This window comes from Pteropus alecto, unplaced genomic scaffold, assembly GCF_000325575.1.
Source record: "Pteropus alecto unplaced genomic scaffold, ASM32557v1 scaffold22, whole genome shotgun sequence".
NCBI lineage: Eukaryota > Metazoa > Chordata > Mammalia > Chiroptera > Pteropodidae > Pteropus > Pteropus alecto.
This window is the reverse complement of record NW_006434839.1, coordinates 1,876,808-1,883,179: the sequence shown is the minus strand read 5'-3', so window position 1 is coordinate 1,883,179 and position 6,372 is coordinate 1,876,808.

Here is a 6,372-nt window from a genome sequence, read left to right as displayed (position 1 = left end):
GATTCCCTGTTGCCTTCCCAGCTGATGCCACCCCTGCTCCTTCCCAAGCCCTGGTCCTGCAGCTCCAGAAGCATGGTGGCCCTCCGAAGTCAAGTTGTGCACCGCGGCCTGGAAGACCCTGTCAGTGGTCCCTCTTCTCCCAGCTCCTGACATGCTCTGCTCCAACAGTGCATTCCCCCCTCTCCCGCCCCCTTCTGTCTTCAGCTTCTCTCCACGGTGGAAAGTAAGAGCCAGGGCAGCAGGTAGTACCTGGCCTAAGTCAGGAGAGGTGCGGGTGAGAGGAAGGGGAAACTGCTGATTTTTCTTGAGTTTAAATCCTGCCGTGGAGCTCCGCAGAGCATCTCTTACCTCCGTGCCTCCTCTTCCTTCCGCGTCCTGTTGCAGAGCACGGGCTCTGGGTCGGAAGGCCAAAGCCGGCTCTGGAGTAGGTCGCTGCTCCTCTAACCTTCACTGTTTTCACCTGAAAAGTGGAAATGGCAACAATTATGCTGGACCTCATCGTGTTGCAGGGATTAAAGCAAATCATTAAAGGGAACCGTCCTGGGCCAGGCCGTTGGGGGCGCCCTTGGTTGGCTTCTGTTTGTTTCTTTTTCTAATCTCTTTCTTTTCTTTCCAGGAGCACAAAGGGGGCTCAGGGTTCAAAAGGAGGGAGCTGCCCCCACCCCCCTCCTTTTAGGCCCAGAGCTTCCACCAGAGCCTGGCCGGCAGCACAGAGACACTTCATCTCAGCTACCAGCCACGTGAACCAGACCGAGGGACAGGAGAGGGCTAGCTTGGTTAAGACAAGCTTTGAACATCTCCTCTCCAAAAACTGTTTCATTTCCACTTAAATTCCTTTTGGATGCTAAACGTTTACCGAGTATCCCTGCAGTTCCAGGCACTTTACACATGTCATGTTTTATAATCCTCTCCATATGCCTGAGCAATTAAATATTATCCCTACCATTTTATGGATGGGAAAACCAAGTTCCAAGAGGTCTTGTGCCTTATTTGAGGCCACACAGGCCTGTCTGGCTCAAGCCATGTTCTTTTTGTCATACAAGGTTGTCTGAGAGCCACTCACTCCCTCTGGAGGGAGGCAAATTTCTGGATTAGCATTCAGTCCATGCCCTGGTTATGCTCCCCTGTCTGGTGGTGCAGGAACAGGCAGTGCAGCTCCTCGAGGCATCTCTGACTCTCTCCCTGGGGATCAGGTACCCGTTTGGGTCAGTCATCCATTCCTTCTTGCCCCCGTGACAGCAGTCTGCTTCTGTCCCATTGCCACTTGCCTGTCAGTGCACAGTTGAAAGGTATACACAGATGATGGATGACAGGTTGTGTTATTTTATTATTATTATTTTATCTAGAAAGCTCGCATGGAGAGAGAAATCATTTATCTATGCTTAGGCCTGTGACATTGGATGAAGTAGAGCAAGGAATGAACTTATTTTAGCAGGCAACAGTCACCTTGACATGCACTTGGCGAAGATCCTCATCCCTCTGACCCAGCGTGGACCTGAGCCCACAGTCATTGGGACCAGCAGCAGGGCGCCCTTCAGTCTTTGACGGGCATCCCACTCCTTCCCGCCTCAGGAGGCTGGCTTCCTCTTGCCATCCTTCTTCCTTTGCTAGTCCCATCCTTGGCCCATTCTCCCTGCCTAGAAAGGCTGGACCGAGTTCCCTCCCATTCTACCACAAACCCCAGCTGGCTCCCTCTGAGGAAACAAAACCAAGCCAAGCATCCCACACAAGCCTCAAACCCATCCTTGGTTTGTTCTTGGTCCCAGTCAAAAGTCATCCAGGAGGTGTGGGATGGGAGGAGAAGGGAGGGGGAAGCTGAGGCCACCCCAGGGAAGAGGAGCGTGGCTCAGACTGAGGCCCCCAGGGCTCCTTCATCCTCCCCCAACTTTCAAGGGCCTGTCTTTGGCTGTGATCACTTTGTCCCCTCTCTCCTTTTGAGGTGCCCGCCTGCTTTCTACCTCCTGTGCTGGGGCTGGAACATGGGCGGCTGTGGGGGCCCCACTAGGGGGTGCTGTGGGTAAGTGGCATTTATCACTACAGACTGCTCACATTTACTGGGCGACTACGGGAAAGCTCAAAGGATCATCAAATTGGCAAATACCACAATAATATATAATTTTTGCCTAAGAATCATCTGTTTCATTTCTATGCCCCTACTCTGAAGGGTCTTTTTTTTTTTTCTCACAAAGAATTAAAGTATTTGTAACTTTACAAGAATTAGGGTATTTATGACAAAAGCAGAGACAAAGTCACAGACATTTTGCAGCATTCACCATTCAGCAAAGTCTCAAGTGTCAGATCTGCAATGCCAAATACCTTCTATGCTTATATTATTTTCTGTTCATTTTGGGAGACCCAGTTGAGCATTAAGGAAAGGAGAAAGAGAGTGGTGATTTAGATTCTTTTTTTGAGGCAAAACTTTCTGTGTCCAAGAAGTTCTAGCCCTTCCGGTTCACTGTGATTCCAGAACACAACACGGCAGCTCTGGACCCTGCCAAAGACGCAAGCCTCTCACATCTTGCCCCTCAGAGCCTTCCCTAGTTCCTAGCCAACTAGGTGATCTCCTCAGACCTGAGGGGGGAGGTGAGAATCCTCTTCGACATTTTCATCACATAACCTCATGAGCTGGGAGCTGTATCTACGGACTTAAGTCCTGCTGGCTCATCCCCCTGCTGACATCCTACCCAGGCCCTGATCTCAGCCCTATACCTTTAAATGGCTATAAATTCCTGCCCGGCCTCTCTGAGGCCATACTGTGCTTGGGAGAACATGTTTCTGGAAGGCTCTAATTTCTGATCCACTTCTTGTATATCTTTCATGTCAAATTACAGAAAAATAAAAATTACTAACCAAAGGCAAGCCAGGTGACATCTGACTGCCCTAGATAGCAGTATGACCTTGGGCAAGGCGACTCCCCTTTGTGGGTCTCGGGTTCCTGGGAAGTTGGGACCGGATGGCCCTTAAGCCTCTCCCAGCTCTCTCGCCTTCTCAAATAGGCGGAAAAAGCACAAAGCAGCTGCTGGTTCTCATTCTCATCCTGCTTTTTCCTTATGCCTTAGTGTGTCACAAAGCCAGGTAGTGCTCAGGCTTTGCAGAGATCACCTAGGAGGTAGGTTCTATTATCAGCCTCTTTTACTATAAAGAAATAGCCAAAAAGAGGTAGGCGCCTTGTGCAAAGCCATTGCATGTGAGTGCTAGACCCCAGGACAGCCCCTTCACGGCTTTGCTGCCAACTTTGCAGGGCAGGAGCTACTGTTCTCATCTGTCTGGCTTTAAGACATCCTACAGTGCACAGGACAGCTTCCCCTCCCCCAACCCACCTTCTTCCACGACAAAGAATTATCTTGCTCCAAATGTCAAGTGTACATAGGTTGAGGACTCCAGAGCCACCCAATTCCATATCCTCACCCCCTTTCCCAGGGTCTTGAACAAGTACTTGCCCTGCATGGCATCTGCTACAAATCAAAGTTACATGGGAGATGCAAAAATCACTGTCATTTGGATCACGTGAAAAGGTAAGCACAGCCAGGCGGGCCTTTGCATCTCTTTTCCCTCCCACCCCTTCCTTCACTGCCAGGTCTGGGACCAGAGGAAGCTTTGGTCTCACATCACAAGCGAATGGTGTCACCTAGTGGTAGTAGAGTTAACACCGGCAGGAACGGCTTTGAGCAGGGCAACATTATTAATAATATATGGCTTTGGCTGTGAAGATTCTATGGAAAAAAAACTGAAGACCATAGAAATGAGAACAAACAGAGGCTATTTATTCAGAGTCTTCTATAGAAAGCGAGTCTGCCACCATCATTTGCATTTGTCCGAGACTCCAGTACAAGTGGAGACTCAAATGCTAGTTGGAAAGGTTTACAGAGAAAAAAAAAAGGCTTCAGGTGTGCCGTACTTGCAGGTTGTTGGCACAGGGAAGCTGGAGGCCGGGGCACCTCGTGTGATTGGTTTGGAGGGGGATATTTGCATTTCTTCGGTTGGCCCTGAGTTGGAAGTGGGGGTGAGAATTCCAGAAGCTGGCAGTCATTGACAAGTCCTGACTGTTCTGCACCCATTGCTACAGAGGCTATGGATCACATTTCTATGGTCATAATGGTCTGGCCAGTGTTTGTTTGTATATTCAGTCTCTTAATTTATTAGTCATTCTAAATGAATCCTTGCTGTTGTTACTAGTCCTGAAACAGGTTACATAGCTATTCACGTGAGAAGCAGCTTGACTACAAATCAACATCTGTGGTTTTTAAAGGCTGCCCTTATAAATTTTGATTTAGAATTCATATCTGATATAATTGTTTGTCCATGGTGCTTTAATACGTATGGCATCATTCTAACTGGCATTCACATGGGCCGCAAGAATCTCTCAACTTTACCTACTTGGGTAACTAACTCCTTGAGGCGCGGCACCTTCACCACCACCCTTACCATCACTACCGCCGCCATCATCACCACCGCCACCGCCACAAGCTCAATGGTTCTCAAACTGTGCTCTTGGGACCAGAAGCAGCAAAAGCATGTGGGAAATGGTTAGGAATGCAAATTCTTGGGCCTCACTCCAGACCTACAGACTCAGACACTGGGGATGCGCTAGCCCTCAGGTGATTTTGGTGGATGCTGAAGTTGAGAGACACTGCTTTAGGTGAATTTCTAGGATGCCACAGAGGCCTTAAATCAGATTTTCCATAGTGTATCCTTTCCATAGTGTATCCTTCATAAGTCTGTCATATGAAGCAGTAAGAGAAACAAAACAAATTTCATTTATCTAGATAATATAAATAACAATATCTGCTAACATTTATTGACACATGATGCTAAGCACATCACAGTTTCTGGGTTACTGCTTTCAGCAGCTTTGAGAGGCAGGTACTATTCTTACCCCCATTTCACAAGTGAGGAATGGAGGCTCTGAGAAGTGAGGTAACTTGTCCCCAAGGTTACACAGGTTACACAGAGCTGGGAATTGAGGCCAGGCTTATTTAGCTTCAGAATTTTGCTCTTAGCTACTGTTAAAGATATCGATTGCTAGAAATATAAGTCTAGAGCATTTGTGCAGATTTAGTTGGACTCCTTTCCCTAATTAGCATAAGGGGCAAATAGAGGCTTAAGGGGCAAATAGAGAGACTTGCCTGAGGTCACATGTCACCTCCTAATTAGTGGGCTATGATCCAGGGCCTCTGGTTTCAAATTAAGAACACGATAAGCCCTTTGGTGAATCAGAGGTACACCAGAATATTTCACACTCCTTTATGACAGAGTAGGTAAAAAAAAAACAGGGAGAAGTTGAGAAGGGAATAATTAATGGCTGGCCATATTTGAAAACAGTGGTGGAAGGGATGATTTCTGTCTTGGGAACCGCAAAGGGGTCTGCAGCATCTTGTAGAAATGGAAAATGAATCATTAGCTAACAACGCAGGAGTAGCCAAAGGCCACTCCTCATTCCTGCCTGTATCAGCAGCCCAGGTCCCCACATTTTCGGGAATTCCTTAGGGCTGTGGAGTTGCAGTCACACTTCCAGCAGCAGGAACCACTCATGGGCATGGGCTGCATCCTTGTTTCTCTCCCCAGGGCTTCTTCCCCTTGTAAGGCCCACAGACCACCCCCAGGTGACTTCCTTGGAAGCCCTTCACCATGGAAACCTCTCACCCACATGCAGATAAAGGGTTATAGAGGCAACTATGGTACCCAGGGCAGGCAGCTTCATAAACCCCGCAGGCAGAGCGGAGGACCACTGGGTCTGCCCTGGCTGTGCTGGCTTATTTCTAAGCTCCATTTCTCCCTGCCTTGCTCTCTAGAGCCAACTAGCCTTCCTTTGGTTCTTCAAGTTTCAAACAAACAAACAAACAAACAAACAAACAAATCCGCCCCCCCCCCAAAAAAAAAACCTCACACCAAACTCCTATTTTAGGGCTTTATTCTTTGTGTCTGAACACCTTCCTACTCCTCAAGGCCCCCCTTCCTCTCCAAAGGAGCCATATCCGATTGGTTCTCTCTACTCATTTCTTTCATGACTATTGCCACACGTTGCGTCCCCCTGCGTGGTCTCCTTCATAAATGGTGAGCCTATAAAGGCAAGATGTGTGTCTCCACGTCCCCAGCGCCCAGCCCTGTACCTATCTTAATTCACATTCCTGAGACTCTACTAAGATTAGATTCAGCTTAAGAAATACTTATGGGGCTCAATAAGTTTTAATTGAATGAGTGAACACGGCCTTTCAGGAGCCACTCCTCAAGATCCACACACTTCCCCAAATGGTTGCAGCCTGAGACTTCCAGCACCAATCCCCCGCCCCGCCCCGCGGCCCCAGTCCACCATCCCACTGAACTGAAAAACCGACCCGTGGTCAGAACCGCTTGCAATTCACGGCGCGTTTC